The 19,440-nt window shown below is 36.9% G+C and overlaps 1 protein-coding gene and 1 pseudogene across 1 annotated transcript in view; both read left to right on the top strand.

Annotated features, from left to right (window-relative positions):
- LOC126626969 (1-aminocyclopropane-1-carboxylate synthase 1) overlaps window positions 1-19,440 on the top strand; it is a 98,322-nt gene that overhangs the window by 35,779 nt on the left and 43,103 nt on the right. The window lies entirely within an intron of this gene.
- The window catches only part of LOC126626952 (uncharacterized), a 107,066-nt pseudogene that overhangs the window by 84,799 nt on the left and 2,827 nt on the right, over window positions 1-19,440 (top strand).

Raw genomic sequence — 19,440 nt, 5'->3', positions numbered from 1 at the left:
AACAAAATTCCCAAAATCACAAAAAGGAAATTTGAACACAAAATCCATTTGTAAATCAAAAATCACAAAAAAGAAATTCAAACAAAACAAAAAGGAAATTAAGAGAGAAATGGAGAAGAGAGAGATCGGAGTAGCGTTAGTTAAAGAGTGGATTAACTTAATTTGAGGAGGAGACGAGAAGATTTAGGGCTGGGTGTCGCCGTTGCTTGACACAGATGGTATGGCAGTGGTGGGTTTGCTGGCTTGTTAATGTATTGCTGAATCTTATTGTACTGGATTGAAAAATTTCAGAGGTTTTAGATCTAATTGGTTGCGGTAATGGAATTGTTGCAGTGGCCCCACTGATCTTGTATGCTGCAAAGCCTTGCAAGGTATGATCAATGGTAACAAAACTTTGGCAGTAAGTGTGACTGATATCATTCCTCCATATTTTTTTGTTCTATTTGATTAGTTGCTATTATAAGTATATGGTTGCGTACTTAATTTCAGTCGTCCTTTTTCCCCTTATTTCTTCTTCCTCTGCTTCGCTTTTGCTGCTTCTTCTTCCCCCTTTTGGTTCCCCTTCTCTTGCGGCAATTGTCCTCTCCCCAGCCCGACCCATGTTGTATGTATAAATTTTGGACTTTCCCTATGCTTACCCTGACCTACGGGTCTAAGACTCTTTTGCACACCTCTAATGGCTCCCATATTTAGAACTCCATTGGTCCTGAATTGCTCTTTAATATTTTGGCTTACGATGTAAACATTTACATTAGAATCTAATAAAATCCACCCTTTAACCCCCAAAAAAAAAAAAAAAAACATGATCTTCATTCGTAAGTTTTTTTTTTAATTTTTTTTAACAAATGATATTATTTACCTCACTGTTCTAAAAATTGGCTTAGGCGGCATCTAAGTGCTAGGCGGTGGAGGACCGATGCAATTTAGCCCAAAACAGGCAGAATAATTGGGTAAGGGCTAGGCTTGCAGGCGGCTAGGCGGGGTAGGAGATGTCTAGATAGTTCTTTTGTTTTTAATTTTTTTTTTATAATTAACTTCAAGGGTTTTCTAACCTACTAAAAAAAACCTAGATTATGAATTAGTGATTTTCAATTTTGGTTTTTGATTTTGGGTTTTTCCTATTTTTACTGCATTAGTTTGTGATGATGGCAATGTCATGATGCCTTAAGTTTTAAGTTTTAACTTTCCCAAATTGTCAATATAAGTATAATTTTTAATTTGTTAGAGTGTAAGTAGACACATATTTATATGTTATATAATAAACTTAATTAAAACTGCCTAGTTCGCCTAGGCCCTCGCCTAGCTGCCTAAGCGCTGATCGGATCATATTTATATATATTTTTACTTCGAATTCACTCGTCTTTTCTTAGTTAGTTCCTTATATTTTTGAGCTATTTACGTTATTTTTGTGTTTATAGAATTTGTTATGCAAAGAAAATAAAAATAGCACAAATGAGTTTTAAATAATAAATTCGTCGAAAATTGCTTTAGTCGTTCTCATTCTGTCATGGATTATTGGTAGAATTATGTCACGGCATAAACAAAAAAAATGGGGAGAGTCGGTCAAAGAGGGAGCAAGAGAGCATCATGATTTATATTTATTTTTACCTCGTTGACTCCCATATTCTTCACTTCTGAAAACAACAGGATGCTGCTTTGCAGCTGGAAAGAAAGGAATCCAAGGTGGAAACGTGAGGAGTGGAAGGCAGAAAATAAAAGGAAATCAGAAGGCAGCTGTAGAAGGGAGAGCGAGGAGAGGGGAGATAGAAGAAAAAGGGGGAGCTGCCTTTGGGCAGCTCGCAGAGACGCAAGGGGGATAGCGGGGAGAAGAAAAGAGCTGCTTGAGCAGCGTCAAAGAAAAGAAAAAAATATAAAAAAAAAGAAAGGAAGGAGCAGCGAAAAAGACGTGAGGCAAGCAAGGGAGATAGGCAGAGAGAAGGGGAGAGGCGCAGGAAGAGTGGGGAGAGAAGAGACTGGCAGCGTGCAGGGGACAGAGGACGGGACAGCAGAAAAAGCACAGAGGCTTGCCAGCGCAGAAACGCAGGGAGAGGGAAGTCAGGGAGTGAAGAAAGCTGCAAGCTGTTCTCTCTCTCGGTTTAAACTTTCCAAACTTCTATTTTATTTGTGTTTTAATAATATGTAATTAAATTTATCTTGGCTAGAGGTTAATTCAAAACTATGAATATATTTGTAATATGAATTGATTACCTTCGGTTGTGATTTCATAAGTTGTGATTTCAATTTATTTATCCGTTCGTATAAAAACTGATTTGTGTATGTTGGTTGAGAGTGCACGCTTAATTTACATGCATGAATTTGATGCTAGAATATAAGTGAATTTCACCTAATCGTTATGAACTTATTTTCACAAGTAGTAAATGTTGCTAGTCACAATCACGTTAAGTAAATTCTTGGCAAGAGTATCATGCTTTTCATAGTTACGAATGCCTCGTCAATGCTTATAGTTTTCACAAAGTTTAATGATCTTTGATTGTATCTCTATTGTGCTTTTCACGTAGGGGACTTTTGAAGAATGTTTTGAATTGTTGTATGCGTTTTCCCGTCCAATTCAATAACTTAAGGAAAACTTGAAGATTAAAAAAGTGCTGTTCACGGTTAATCTGGAGTATTGAGATTCAAAATTTATTGAAAGAACAACTGAAAATCAATTTAGGTTGCATATGTGTCATGTGTGGAGAAGAACCCTCTAGCTAGTCCGTCATTTATCATTTTACCTTAATTTTATGTTTTTATCAATTCTGTAATTTAATTAAGTTTAATTTACTTTTCATCAAAACCAAACACCCATCCATTATTAATTTATATTATTTAGTTAGTTTTCTTTATTGTTAGTCTTTTAATTTAATTTCCGTCCATTTCAGTTCCTAGTGTTTAATTTAATTGTTTTCATTGTTTTGAGTCATTTTAAGTGTGTTTCGAGTTATTAGAGTTTTTAGCCTAATTTTGTGTCCTTGAATCTTATTTAATATTTTTAAATTAATTTAGAATAGATTAGCAATCCCTCCTAATCCCCGGCCTAGAACGATACCCTACTTACATCTATACTACAATTGTCAAAAAGAGGGTTTAATTTGTGTGCTTATATATTTCGCATCAAAATTTTGGCGCCGTTGCCGGGGATTAGTAACTTTGCTAATCCTTTTATTTTTGTTTTTGTTTATGTTTATATTGGTGTTTGTGTATTTTACTTTTGATATTTGATTTATTTTTCTTTCTTTGATTTTAGATTCAAATGGAGCCGAGGGAAATTTAAAGGAAAGATGCGTCCGGCTAAAGACGTTAAATCAAGCGCTTCTTGGGAGGCAACCCAAGCATTCAACGAAAGGGAGACTTTGGAATCGCTAACCCAATCAGCTTTGCATTCTTCCACCCTTATCTTTACTGCTTTCATTTTGTTTTGTTTAGTTAGTTGTGTTATTTGGTTGATTTCTGTGAGTTTGTATTATTTAGTTTAAGTGTGGGGGAAGGTTAACCAAAGTCTCTTTACATTAATTTACATAAAAAAAAAACAATTAAAAAAAAAAAAAGATAAAATTTAAAATTAATGATAAAAAAAAAAAAAAAACAATTAAAAAAAAAAAAAAAAAAAAAAAAAAAAAAACATAAAATTAAAAAAAAAAAAAAAAAAAAATTTAAAATTAAAATTTTACAATGATGTAAACTAATAGTATTCATTGGTCGGGTGGTGCTTCAGTAGTAGGCGGGGCTTTAGCAGTCGGCGGGGCCACAGAAGTAGGAGGCGGCAGAGGTTGATCAGTTGGAGCTTCACTACGCGGTGCCGCTCCAGAAGACGAAGGCAGATGTTGTTGGAACAAACCCACAAACCTCCGATGATCAAGTAAAATTTGACCATCGGTGTCCTGCATCTGGTCAATCTTCCTCTTCATACTGGTGGCATAGCTGTGTGCGAGCTTGTGCAATTCCTTATTCTCATGCTTGAGCCCTTTAATCTCTTGCTTGAGACTCTGTATTTCAGCCACCAAGGATTCAACGTGACGGGTTCGGGCATATAGGCGTTGGGCCATGTTGGATACGGAACTCGCACACTGCACACTGAGAGCCAGAGACTCCTTAACCGCCAATTCATCAGACCGTCTAGCGAGCAGTCTGTTATCTTTAGGAGTGACAATGTTCCGGGCCACCACCGCTGCTGTCATATCGTTCTTCATCACCGAAGCCCCAACGGTAAGGGGACCAGTGGGGGATATGAAAGAAGGGCGCCATATGTTGTCTGGTGAAGGAGGAGCTGCCTCTTCACGAATGTTCAAGTCAAAACGTCGATCAGAAGGGCCTGCCATTTTCTGAAGATGTTGAGAAAGAAGTGTCGGACTGATCAAGATTTCGGAAGTGCAAGAAGGGAGTGTTTACTGGAGGGATAAGTGTGTTGTGGAGCAAGATTAACGCCTCTATAAAAAGGAAGAAATCAAAGAGGCGCTCCTCAGAAATTGAAGAGGCGTCCTCTCGCAAATCGAAGAGTCGAGGCTCATTTCTCAAACGCCTGATTCTTTTCTCAAAAGAGGAGTTTCCTTTCTCAAAAGCCGGATTCTTTTCTCAAATGAGGCGTTTAATTTCTTAAAAGTTGGGCTTGCTCAGAAACCACGAGCCGAATCCCGGATTTCGAAAGATCACTTTGTCCAGACGTGTCGTCACTCGTCACATGCAACCGGTAGCTTTGCGGAAATTACGGGCAGCTTTGTCAGAAAGCGCGTAATTTGTACTATTCATCCATCCACCGGCTACCGACAATGAGTGAGATAACAGTTCCGGTTGTGAAGAGAAGTCCTATAAGTTTCTACCTTCGCCTTCCACAGCAAAGGCACACTCTCTCAGCACTTCGCTCTCAGCACTTCTTCATCTCTGAAAATGCATTCCCAAAGAATCCTCTCGAGTCACTCTGTATTCCTCATTCCTTGGGATACTCCTGCGAACAACCCATTCAAAGCAAAAGTATTTCATATCATGAAGGTTGAAAGCAAGAGTATCTCATATCATGCTTTCTCCCTGTCCTTTCTCCAGCCAGCACCTGCTCTCGAGTACTCATCATCTTGTGCTTTCGCTTTGTTTCTCACTTATAAGGGAAGTGAAGATGATACCTCGAAGCATGTGGAGACAACGTGCTGATTCATCCTCAACTAAGGACAAGGAGAAAGAGAGCAAGAGGTGGGCACTTGGAAAGATTGAAGAAAGAAACAGACCAACACCTCTCCCTCGTGCCTGCCCGTTGTGCAGAAGAAACAAGCAGAGAAGAATGCAGCTTGCACAATCATCCCAGCGGAAGGAGTCCGAGCTGAGGAACTAGAGAAGCTGCCACATCTGCTTGGAGAACAAATAAGGAACTGCAACATTCCCAAAGAGCAAAGCTCCGCCGTACAATATCATCAAATCATCACTTGCAAGTAAAAAGCTAAGTGTCACCCCGTTCAAGAGGAAAGCTGTGGAAAGTCAACAAGCACGACCAATGATTACTTATTAGTTTTATTCATTATCTTTTATCGTAATTTTCAATTTTTCGTTTGCAATTTTTTTTAATTAATTTTCTTGCGTACTTAACTGAATTATTTCTTTTCTTTGCAGGAACTTTTGGTTATTTCCACCCTTGAAGTTGATTGCAGAATTTTAGCTTGGGGGTCATCGCTTGACTTTACTGCAAATTAGGGAAGTTTTCAGTCTAATTGCTTTATTTTGTTTCTTATTATTTATTTATTTTATTTTATTTTTATTTGCGTTATAGTGTTTTCTGACATTGGGGACAATGTCAAGTTTAAGTGTGGGGGTAGAAATCTCCAGAATTTCATTTGTTTCTGTGTTGTTGTTTTTTGTGTTCTTAATTAGTTTTGTTTTCTTTTAAAAAAAAAAACAAAAAAAAAACTGTGTTGTTGTTTTTTGTGTTCTTAATTAGTTTTGTTTTCTTTTTAAAAAAAAATAATAGAATTTCATTTGTTTCTGTGTTGTTGTTTTTTGTGTTCTTAATTAGTTTTGTTTTCTTTTAAAAAAAAAATTTTTTTAATTTAAAAAAATTTCGGAAAATTTAAAAATCCAAAAATATTGTCTTGTTTCCCTTATTGTTTTGAATTAGATTTTTGTTAGTTTCCCGACCCAATGATATAATTAGATCAAATTTGAATCACGATTATCAAGAACTTAGTTAACATGTGTTTTATGAAATTCCTAATTCTCTTGTTAGTTTTGTACATGTTTGACCATCTTTGAAAAACCAAATGCACATAGCCTTGTTAATGTGAAACTAAAGTATGACTTAAAGCTTCATATGTGAATTTAGTGACCATATATATCCTATGTGAGTTTTTGAGCCGATTGAAAGTGTGTGCATTTTTCATACACTCCTATTCTTTCATGTGTGATGAACTTATGTGAGATACATCTCTAGAACTTGCGTAACGATCTTTCGAAATGTTTGTCATTGATTGCATGAACTTGGAAATGATAGAGGCATTATGTTTACCACTATGGCCCAAATAACCATGTTTCCCAAATAAAAATGATATCATTAGATTGCCAATTTGAGCCGTATATGTTGAACCTTTTGTTTCTTATCACCAGAAATGTCTACCCTTATACCTGAAACATTTTTCCTTACCCTTTCCAAGCGAGCAATGCGAGATTGTCTTATGTGAAACGTTTGTGAAATACTTTGAAGGTGTTTGGCAAAAGAATAAGTGTGGGGGTATTTCATTTAAAAAAAAAAAAAAAAAAAAAAAAAAAAAAAAAAAAAAAAGATTGTATACAAAGAAAATAAAAAGTTTTTAAAGTTTCAGTTTAAGAGTGTGGTTGGAGGTGCTAGAAGAATCGCTGGAAATATTGAGTTCTTATAAATCTAAACAAAAGAACTGCTTGTAGCCTGGAACTTGTGTTTACCTATTCTTTCATTTCAATAACCCTCTCCCTAAACCTCATTACGTCCAATAAAAGTCCTCTTGATTTAAGTTTTGCAATTATGATTGTGGAGATGAGATCTTTATGCAAGCTTATGGTAGAAATTTCACATTTGATTCTTTGAGCGAAACACATTAAAACTAAACACATGTGTGATTGAGTGAATATTCAGTGAGAAGGTCGCTAGTTTGCATATGATGATTTTAAAAATAAAAACTTGAAATTGCATTAGCATGGCTATCTCACACACTACACTTCAAGGATGATTTAAAGATTACTGCTAATATTTGAATTAGGAAGATGAACTTGGATTAGTTCCTTGATGCTAGCTATGGTTCTTGATGATTTGTTTTCTTGAATGAAATTCTATGAGGGTCACATAGAGGGAAGCTAATGTTTTTTTTTTTTTTCTTGTTACTTCTTGTTCTAGTTTTCTTTGTTTTGCTCGAGGACTAGCAAAAGTTAAGTGTGGGGGTATTTGATCGGATCATATTTATATATATTTTTACTTCGAATTCACTCGTCTTTTCTTAGTTAGTTCCTTATATTTTTGAGCTATTTACGTTATTTTTGTGTTTATAGAATTTGTTATGCAAAGAAAATAAAAATAGCACAAATGAGTTTTAAATAATAAATTCGTCGAAAATTGCTTTAGTCGTTCTCATTCTGTCATGGATTATTGGTAGAATTATGTCACGGCATAAACAAAAAAAATGGGGAGAGTCGGTCAAAGAGGGAGCAAGAGAGCATCATGATTTATATTTATTTTTACCTCGTTGACTCCCATATTCTTCACTTCTGAAAACAACAGGATGCTGCTTTGCAGCTGGAAAGAAAGGAATCCAAGGTGGAAACGTGAGGAGTGGAAGGCAGAAAATAAAAGGAAATCAGAAGGCAGCTGTAGAAGGGAGAGCGAGGAGAGGGGAGATAGAAGAAAAAGGGGGAGCTGCCTTTGGGCAGCTCGCAGAGACGCAAGGGGGATAGCGGGGAGAAGAAAAGAGCTGCTTGAGCAGCGTCAAAGAAAAGAAAAAAATATAAAAAAAAAGAAAGGAAGGAGCAGCGAAAAAGACGTGAGGCAAGCAAGGGAGATAGGCAGAGAGAAGGGGAGAGGCGCAGGAAGAGTGGGGAGAGAAGAGACTGGCAGCGTGCAGGGGACAGAGGACGGGACAGCAGAAAAAGCACAGAGGCTTGCCAGCGCAGAAACGCAGGGAGAGGGAAGTCAGGGAGTGAAGAAAGCTGCAAGCTGTTCTCTCTCTCGGTTTAAACTTTCCAAACTTCTATTTTATTTGTGTTTTAATAATATGTAATTAAATTTATCTTGGCTAGAGGTTAATTCAAAACTATGAATATATTTGTAATATGAATTGATTACCTTCGGTTGTGATTTCATAAGTTGTGATTTCAATTTATTTATCCGTTCGTATAAAAACTGATTTGTGTATGTTGGTTGAGAGTGCACGCTTAATTTACATGCATGAATTTGATGCTAGAATATAAGTGAATTTCACCTAATCGTTATGAACTTATTTTCACAAGTAGTAAATGTTGCTAGTCACAATCACGTTAAGTAAATTCTTGGCAAGAGTATCATGCTTTTCATAGTTACGAATGCCTCGTCAATGCTTATAGTTTTCACAAAGTTTAATGATCTTTGATTGTATCTCTATTGTGCTTTTCACGTAGGGGACTTTTGAAGAATGTTTTGAATTGTTGTATGCGTTTTCCCGTCCAATTCAATAACTTAAGGAAAACTTGAAGATTAAAAAAGTGCTGTTCACGGTTAATCTGGAGTATTGAGATTCAAAATTTATTGAAAGAACAACTGAAAATCAATTTAGGTTGCATATGTGTCATGTGTGGAGAAGAACCCTCTAGCTAGTCCGTCATTTATCATTTTACCTTAATTTTATGTTTTTATCAATTCTGTAATTTAATTAAGTTTAATTTACTTTTCATCAAAACCAAACACCCATCCATTATTAATTTATATTATTTAGTTAGTTTTCTTTATTGTTAGTCTTTTAATTTAATTTCCGTCCATTTCAGTTCCTAGTGTTTAATTTAATTGTTTTCATTGTTTTGAGTCATTTTAAGTGTGTTTCGAGTTATTAGAGTTTTTAGCCTAATTTTGTGTCCTTGAATCTTATTTAATATTTTTAAATTAATTTAGAATAGATTAGCAATCCCTCCTAATCCCCGGCCTAGAACGATACCCTACTTACATCTATACTACAATTGTCAAAAAGAGGGTTTAATTTGTGTGCTTATATATTTCGCATCAAGCGCTAGGCTTTAGCCCACCACCTAGGCGTTAGGCCCCAGTCCACCGCCCGTTGTAGAACCTTGTCTACACTAAGGGGTGGATATGCTAAGCCTCACAATTGGCTAGCAATGATGTGGTTCAATTCCGCAATTACAAGTGAAGAGGAATACCATTAGACCATAGTACTAAGTAGCTTAATTCTTAAGTTTAATTATAACCAATCGGAAGAGGATCCTCTCCATATCCACTTTCTAGGGATCCTAGGAATCCCCACATCCTAACCGTTCATTGTACATCGTGCGAACAACTTTTGTCAAATACTATTTATATTTAATTTTAAACAAAAAAGTCAAATGATTTCTAACCGCACGATACACGATAAATAGCTAAGATGTGGGAATCCCTATGATCCCCACAAAGTGGATCGGGATGGGATCCAATTCCTAACTAATCATTGTGCACCCATTTGGATACTCGTATTGAGTATTTATCAAATATAGCCAAATATTAGCCCCTAATTTAAAAAATATCAGTTTTTATAAAAACTTTCAAATATATCCAAAATATCACTTAAATAGACACAAATACCCTTAAGTTTTAAAGCTAATAAATTAAAAAACCAAAACCCTATTAAATGAAGAGTTCTCACAGCTAAACCTTAAAATTGGAGGAGTAGGCATTGACTGTTGGTGAAGAATTGTGCAACCCTAAATGAAGATGAGTGTTGTTTGTACCATACTTAGGGTCTCCGTATTTAGACCTCGTATAAATACTCGGATGACTCAAATGTAATTATGTAGGGGCAAATATGTAATTAATGAGGAGCCTTTAGTCTATAAAAATGACTCATCACCCTCACAAACCTCAGGCCTCACATCCCCAAACAAAAGCTCTCACATTCAGAGCACAGCTCTCCCTAACTCTCTCTTTCTCTAGGGGACTCCCCCTCACACTTGTAACCCATACATACAGTTACAGAGATATACAATTGCCATCAGTGTGGACGTAGCCCAAACATTGGGGTGAACCACGATACATCTTGTGTTCTTTACTTTCTTACAGATTCACAGTCGGATTTACGTTGTTCCAAGACCCCTCCGGTTTTGTGCATCAACATTTGGCGCCGTCTGTGGGAATCGATACGAAAGTTTGTGTTGGTTCTCTTTCATTTTTTCACCTCCATCGTGGATATGCAAAAACCCAGGAAACCAAATACTCTATCTCTCACTCTGTTATCCTCTTACAAAAAATCACAAAAACCAAGAACACCACACTCTCTCTAAAGATCCTAAGATTCTATCTCTAAGTCGCTACATTTATAGCTGCGTTATTCACCCCCTTTCTTCTTTGTGGATCTCTGTAGTTTCCACTGCAGAGCAAAACCCAAATTTTAGTTTTCGGATCCAAGCTTTGGAAAAATGGTGGTCGAGCTTGAGTTTTCTCTCAGAGGATGAGCACTCAGTGCTCTTTTGCTACTTCTCCTTCCAGTTTTCTTACCCACTTTGTTCACTCCATTGGCCAGTGAGGGATTACATTTCACTCTGAGAGAGAAAGAGAGATTGAGGAGAGAGAGGGGGGAAAGGGAATTTCAGATCTAAAGGAAGAGTTTCAGATCCAGAGACAAAAGGAAACAAAAAGCAGAGGACTTTTCTGTTTGGTTGCCAAGAAAATGGAGAAGTTCATCGACAACTTACCAACCATGGATCCATCACTCGGTCAGTGATTCAGTTGCTCTATGCGATTCTCGTAACTCTCGGCTTGTTTCCCAACGAACCTTTCTCCTGCGGGAGTGAGTACAGTTGACGCGCCGCTGCATCGGCGTCATAGGCTCTGCTCCACTCCGGCCGTTGAAATTTCTGATCAAAGTGTGACCGGCGGCCTAGCTTATGCAGTTTGTTGTCATAAATAGGAATATGAGAAGGCAATTGTTACTAAAGAAAAGATCTTGGATTATGAGTTGCATTCAGATCCTACATTTTCAGGCCATTTCGGGAACAATGTAGCAAGTTCATCGGGTAGCAATTTGAGATCAATTTGATTGGAATGAGATTTTCACCATCACTCGTGGACAAAGTGATTGAAGAAAAGGGTAGGTCATGCCAAACCCATCTCGGAGCTCAAGCAGCTCATCCGTAACCTCCAGGTCCAATACGGACCTATCATCTCCCTCCACAACGGCTCTAGACCCATCGTCTTCATCGCCGATCGCTCCCTCGCCCACCATACCCTCATCCAAAATCTGCCGCTAAAGCAGCGTTGAATCCCGTATGCACCAACATCAACATTTGGTTCGGAGCCGTCGTCTTCATCACCGACCGCTTCCTGTAAATCCTACTGCAATAGAGGGAATTATGCAGCCTACTATAGGTCCTGATTGAAAAAGGAAAGAGCTGGAGAGTAACGTGCAATCTGTTGTCAAGTGGGCTTGCTGGAAAAAGGAATAGAATAAAAAAAGAAAAAGATCATGATGTTGTAGAGAGAATATTTCAGAAAAAGAAAAAGGGAAGAAATGAGCAGAGAATGAGCAGAGCGATCAAGAAAAGCAAGTGGGTAGTGTCGAAAAAGGTTGTCCAAGCAGCTGTCACTTTGGAGAAAGAATATTGCCCTTAATCATATCATCAAGCGACATATCCAAAGCAGAAAAGCAAAAAGAAAAACAAAAAGTAAAAGCAGAAAGTAAAAGAAGATAAAAAGAAAGAGACATAATTGCAGTGGTGATGGCATACAGAAAAGGGAATTGTGGGCATGACCCATTGAGTTGAGGGTCAGATTTATTTTTGAATCATGTGATTTATTTTTCTTATCTTTCGGAGACATCTGTATAACCCCATCAGAGGGTAATAATAAAAAAATAAAAATAAAAATAAAAAAATGGCAAGCCCAAAATAATGGGCTGGAATGTTATGTGGATGGCGAATGCCCATATGCCTAAAAGAGTCACGCCCTATGGCTTCAAATTTATTCGGCACCCTGCCACTATTATCACCAACCAGATAATCAAAAGTACGCTCACTACTCCAAAATTATTCGGCAGTCTACCGCTATTATCACCAACCGGGTGATCAAAAGTACGCTCAGTACTCCAAAAATTATTCGGCAACCTGCCCTATTAGCACCAACCAGGTGATCAAAAGTATGTCCAGTACTACAAAAAATTATTCGGCAGCCTGCTGCTATTATCACCAACTAGGTGATCAAAAGTACGTCTAGTACTCCAAAATTATACATGAGCATCACTTATGTCAATCATACATAAATATTCATGAGCATCACTCATGTCAATCATACATAAACATTCATGACCATCATTCATGTCAACATCCATGAGCATCACTCATGTCAATCAACATAAACATTCATGAGCATCACTCATGTCAATCAGCTTCAAAAGCTTCATTTACAGAGCTCTAGCTTCGAAAGCTTCATTTACAGAGCTCTAGCTTTCACAGCTTCATTTACAAAAGCTCCAGCTTCAAAGCTTCACTTTCAAAGCTTTACCTACAAAGCTTCAGTGCATGGTATACAAAGACCGCCTTTGAACAACCGCTACTTCAGCCCATACATGGATTGAATTTGAAATCTCCAGCCAACAGACTCTATTAACTGAAGACTTGGGGGATTACACTATGTACTATATATTGGGCTTCCGCAACTGGGCCTCATGAAAAATACTTGGGAGACTTAGCCCATTATTTATGTACTGAGGAGCGAACCCTTATTTTATAAAAGGGACTCCCTCACTATCATTAGAGAGCATTCATTATTCATGTATTGAGGAGCGAACCCTTATTTTATAAAAGGGACTCCCTCACTTTCATTAGAGAGCACACATTATTCATGTATCGAGGAGCGAGCCCTTATTCTATAAAAATGACTCCCTCACCATCATTAGAGAGCATCGCCACTAGCTGAGCAACCTCTTCGCCGCAAGCATCGCTCTTAGCCCATCACTTATGTATTAAGGAGTGAACCATTATTCTATAAAAGGGACTTCCTCACCATCATTAGAGAGCATCGACGCCTACTGAGCAACCGCCTCGCCGCGAGCATCAACTCTAGCCTATCATTTATGTATTGAGGAGTGAGCCCTTATTCTATAAAAGGGACTCCCTCACCTTCAACGCCACAAATCGAGCAGCCTCGCAACATGTGCTACTTCTAGTTGAGCATCATTTTACATTGAGCACCACCTCATATCGAGTATCAGTTATAGACGACATCTAGTTACTTCGCCCTACACATGGACTGAATTTCAAGTCTCCAGCCAAAAAACTCTCTTGATTGAAGACTTGGGGACTACTGTTTGTACCATACTTAGGGCCTCCGTATTTAGACCTCGTATAAATACTCGGGGGACTCAGATGTAATTATGTAGGGGCAAATATGTAATAAGTGAGGAGCCATTAGTCTATAAAAGGGATTCCTCACCCTCACAATCCTCAGGCCTCACATCCCCAAACAGAAGCTCTCACATTCAGAGCACAGCTCTCCCTAACTCTCTCTTTCTCTGGGGGACTCCCCCTCACACTTGTAACCCATACATATAGTTACTGAGAAATACAATCGCCATCAGTGTGGACGTAGCCCAAACATTGGGGTGAACCACGATACATCTTGTGTTCTTTACTTTCTTGCAGATTCACAGTCGAATTTATGTTGTTCCAAGACCCCTCCGGTTTTTTGCATCAACAAGTGTAGATGGTTAGTTTTTTGCACTTTTCTTCTTCTACATTTTCTCTTTGCTTTTGTAGTTTTTTTTCCTTCGATTGAATATTTATGGAAGAATGAACTGTCAATTTTTGTAACATTATTTATCTCAATTTTCCTTTGGATTATATATGCTTCGTATTTAATTTTCCAATTAAGTGTGTTGTCCGTGTCCGGATTCTGTTTTGAAGGTTATCATTGACTATGGTAGTGAACCGAGAGATTTGTCGTGTTCTTAGAAAGTGCAAAAAGCATATTTTAAGGTTTACGGAATAGAAATTCTTCGGGTGCATATTAGAAAAATAAGTGAAAGCACCACTTGATTATCACACAAGAATCTTTTAATCAACAACTAGTTATTTGTATGACTTAAGGGTATTTGTGTCTATTTAAGTGATATTTTGGATATATTTGAAAGTTTTTATAAAAATTGACATTTTTGAAATTATAGGCTAATATTTGGCTATATTTGATAAATACTCACTTGTATTCCCGTGTTTGGAATCTGCTACTAACTCATTTGAACCCAATAGGATCCTCTCCAGATCCTTTTGGTGAGAATCATGTGGATCTGTGAATCGTGTCTCTTCATTGTACATCGTACAGTCAATTTTTGTTAAGTACTATTTGTGTTTAATTTTAAATAAAAATATTTAAAATAATTATGACTGTACAATATATGATGAATAGACACACAATTCACGAATCACTGAAATCCTCACAAAGAGAATCTAATAAGAATCCGGATTCCATGAATACCATTATAAGGAAGGTTAATTAATGAAATGCCATGTACTTAGTCGCCTTTTTATGACTGAATTTATCTACAGTCCATGACATTGTACTTTCTTTATGTCAAATCACAATTAAACAACACTGTCACCATAACAATGGTGCGTAAAAAATTATAGTTATTTTGCATGTACAACGATACCACCATACTGAGGATTTTATTTGGTGCATGCATGCCTCGTCAGCAAGTTTAGGGCAAGCAAAATGCACATGATAGTTCATGGATGAGGATTCTCTTCAGATCTTCTTTGTAGGGATCCTTACATTCTAGTCATTCATCGTAAATCGTATGATCAGTTTTCGTTAGGTACTATTTATGTTTAATTTTAAATAAAAAATTCAAAATAATTTATGACCTCATGATGTACGATAAACGGTTAGGATGTGAGGATCCCTAGGATCCCCACAATTTGGATCCGAATGGGATCCAAATCCATAGTTCACTATTGTGGTCAGCCAAATATGATTGTTGCATGTTGAGATTGAATTCCACATTGGAAAAGAGAAATTTTATATGTCTTTATAAGTAGTTTGACTACTCCATATATTTTGTCAATTAGTTTTATAGGGGAATCTCAACTTTCTTTATGATATCAGAGCAGAATGTTTCATATGTGAATCCCAAAGTCTACACGTACTCTCTGTCATTTGATTTATGTTGTCTATGTGTTAGGCTTGAAACTCGTCACATGTGAGGAGGCCTGTTGAGATTGAATCCAACATCAGGAAAATGATGGAGACATTTCATGTGCTTATAGTAATTGGACTACTCCCCATATTACCATTGAATTATATAGTAGAACTTCAACTTTCTTTGCTGCTGATTCTAATGAAAAATATTATTCAAGTATGTTGGTAAGTAGATCCTTTCCTACCATAATGGACATCTCTTAAATGTATGAACATTTATAGCATCTCTAATTATATTTTCTATCTTAAAGCTAAGTTTTAGCTAAAAATGTCAAAAATTAATTTTAAGAGCTCTCTAAATTTTTTTACAGTAATCATACTCCGTACTTTAGAGAGTTACAATGACTATAAGCCAATATAATTTGAATATATTTGTTTAAAATATTAATAAACAATCGCCATTAATTATAAAGACTAGAGACACTAGCAGTCATCTTCTCTCTTAGGAGCTTTAGAGGATTCCATATCTCAAGTATAAAAGGATAATTAGCATGTTTAAGTTGATTTTTTTTTTTTGTTAACTTCTTGAAGTTTAGGTAAGGAGCTCAGTAGAGATTATCATAATCTAATCAATGCAGGTTAGACCGCTAATTAGAATCGAATTAAGATTCTTAAATTTCATTAGTTATAGTACTATTATACTCTGTTTGGATGAGAAAATTTAAAATTACTAAAGAATTTTAAAATGACAGAAATTGAACACACGGAATTTTATTTTGTAGTATTGTTTAATTTTCTTGTTTGACTAACTTAAAAGAACAATGAAAATTCAATACGGAATTTGTTATTTTTAAACTCTCACTCATAGAAATTTGAAAATGACACATATTTAAATGGAATATAAACTTGGAAATTGGAGGTCTCAAATTGCAAGTTTTTTTTTTCCATGCTGAAAGTCTAAAGAGGGTATAGTCAAATTTAGATTTAATGGTATTTTAATAGACTTTAAAATCATAGTGTAGTCAATTAGAAGTTTGAAAGTGGATTTTAAAAGATTTTAAAATCAAGGTGTAGTCAAATCATGATTTGAGAGGATTTAAAGAATACATCCAAACTCATAGGTAATCAATTAAAATTTTAAAAAGTCCATACAAATCTAAGTGTAGTGTGAATGCCAAGGATTTGCTAGGATTTTGGTGGATGCACGATTTTGATGGATTTGAGGGTGGGCGGTATAAATGCCAAATGTCATCAACAATCCAACCCTCCCCTATCTTATTTCTTTTCACACCAAACCACAGAAGATGAATTGTCCTAGCATGAGTTCCGAGCATTCCCCGCTAAACTCGCATTTCGCATTTTTGATGTATTTTTTTCTGCATTTGGTTTGTTCCTTTGGGAAGATGAGTAACAATTATATCTTTATGTTGTTTTGCTTTATAATTCGTGCTCTTCTTAATCCACTTCTCATTTGCAAATTTTTTGTGGGTGTCGAAAAGAATTTAAATTATCAAAACTATAACAATTTTTTGGTGTGTTAGATGAATGCAATTGAAAAAATTTGGGTTTTTCGTTTTGATCTGGATTCAATACGTGAAAATGGCAATTGGGTTTGTTTTTGTTCAATTAGAAAGTGGAAAGAAATTGTTTTTCGGGAATTCCCTTTACTGGTTTGGTGAAATAGGGTTATGCAATTTTGACTTACAAGCTGCTTGTTTAAATGCCTCAAAGAAGTATCTGACGAATCAGTTGAGTTTTTTTTCCTCCGCTTTTCGTCTAATGAAGTTTATGTCGGTTTTAATTGCTTTTGGTATAATGTGTGTAATGTTGTGGCAATTTTTTACATGAATCTGATGCCACTGTGTCATTCCCGGTGACCACCATGTCATCTACATATAAAATAAGTGCTATAATCTTTTTATTCTTTCGTTTCAAGAAGAGGGTGTGATCCCAACTGCTTTGGTTATACCCAAATGCCTTCATTGATTTAGTGAACCTGCCGAACCATGCCCTTGGTGATTGCTTTAATGCATATAGTGACTTATTTAGCTTACATACCTTACCATTGTTCATGTCTATTCGGGTACATCCTAGTGGAAGCTCCATATAAACTTATTTAGTTAAATCTCATGTAGGAACGCATTTTTTACATCGAACTGTTGAAGTTGCCAATCTAGGTTCGCTGCCATGGATAAGAGAACTCGGACAATATTGATCTTGGCTACTGTCCCGAAGATGTTCGTGTAATCTATGCCATACTTCTAAGTGCACCCCTTTCTACTAGTCTAGCTTTAAACAGATCAACTGTTACATCTGCTTTGTACTTCACTATATAGACCCATTTACATCCCATTGGTTTCTTGCCCGATGGCAAGTCCGATAGTTCCTAAGTAGCATTCTTCTTTAGTGACCTTAGTTATTCATTCATTGCTTTTTTCCATCTAAGTTTGGCTAAGGTTTCATGCACACTGTTAGGAATATATACAGTAGACAATTGATTCACAAATGACTTATTTGATTCAGACATGTGACAGATGGACACATAGTTGTTTAATAGGCACCTCACTCTTGAGTTATGGGTTGGTGCATTCACTGAATACTTAGTTTTACACTTAGGGTCTGCTTTATAAGTGGGTTTAGGAATACCTCGATTAATTTTTTCGGGGAGACTACGGAGCGGTTGTCCATCTAGCGTAGAAGAAGATTGGTTATGAGAATCACTGAGAGACGAGTTGGCATGTACTGTTTCTTTTACAACCACGGGTTCCACCTGCAAGGGGGTCGAGGGGGCCATGTCTTCTGCTATCTCGAACTTGGCAGGAAGCTATTGTGTAGCAACAACCTGCTTGAAACTTGGCTGTTGTACAGTTGACACGAGTTCGGTGTTAAGCTGCTGCACAGTAGCCTGATGCTCGAAAGCCTGTTGCTGCATCGTAGATTGCTGCTCAGCGGCAGGCTGCTACGAAGTGGTCTACCGTTTGATAATAGGTGGCTACACCATATCTTGTTGTTCAGTTCCATAATCAAACATACGAGCTTCATCGCCTTGAAACTTCCCCTAAAGTGAGGACTCAGAGGAACCAAAATACATCTCCATTTCATGAAAAATGACATCGGCAGTGATAAATATGTTCTTAGTAGGAGGGTGATAGCACCGATAGCCCTTCTGAGTAGTAGCATACCCTATAAACACACATCGAAGAGCTCGATGTTCAAGTTTGTTTTGTCGTTGTGAATGATGTATGTGGACAAAAGCCACGTAGACAAGAATTCGAGGGGAAAGGTTAGGGACTGGTGGGCAGCTGAGCAAAGACATAAGAGTCTGAAATGGTGTATGAAACTTGAGGGTACGAGAAGGAAGCCGATTAATAAGATAGGTAGCCGACGTGAGGGCCTCACCCTAATAATACAAGGGAAGACGTGCCTTAATAAGAGAAGCACTAACCATTTCTAACAAGTGTCGATTCTTCTGTTCAATGACCCTATTTTGCTAAAGAGTATACGGATATATGGTTTGATGAACAATATCATGCTTATCAAAGAAAGAATGAAGTTTAGTATTAACATACTCGCCTTCATTATCACTCTGAACCACCTGAATTTTCATATTGAATTTTATCGAAACCATTTTGTGAAATTTTTGAAATGCCATACTCACATCACTTTTCAATTTTAGCAAAGTAACCCAAGTCATTCTCATACAATCATCAATAAATGTGGGAACCCAATGAGCTCCACCAAGAGAGGCAATTTTGGAAGGGCCCCAAACATCTGAGTGCATAACCATAAAAGGAACGAAACTCTTATTTAAACTTGGTGAAAAAGAAGTTCGATGGCTCTTAGCCATTTCACACACATCACACTTAAACTGAGAAACATCGTTTTTCACAAACAAACTAGGAAATAATTTATGCAAATAACCAAACGAAGCATGGCCAAGACAACGGTGCCACATCCACACATTAGACCCTTTATTATTCTCAGTTGGAGTCTCATTCACTAACAATAATTGAGTGAGCAATCTTAAGCTATTGGAATTCAACTCGAGGTAGTACAACTTCCCTCGTCTAATATCATAACCAATCGTCTTCCGGGTCCGGATGTCCTTAAATACACAAAAATAAGGCCAAAAC

This window comes from Malus sylvestris, chromosome 1, assembly GCF_916048215.2.
Source record: "Malus sylvestris chromosome 1, drMalSylv7.2, whole genome shotgun sequence".
Taxonomy (NCBI): domain Eukaryota; kingdom Viridiplantae; phylum Streptophyta; class Magnoliopsida; order Rosales; family Rosaceae; genus Malus; species Malus sylvestris.
The sequence above is the reverse complement of the archived record's forward strand: the minus strand, read 5'-3'. Positions and strand labels throughout refer to the sequence as shown.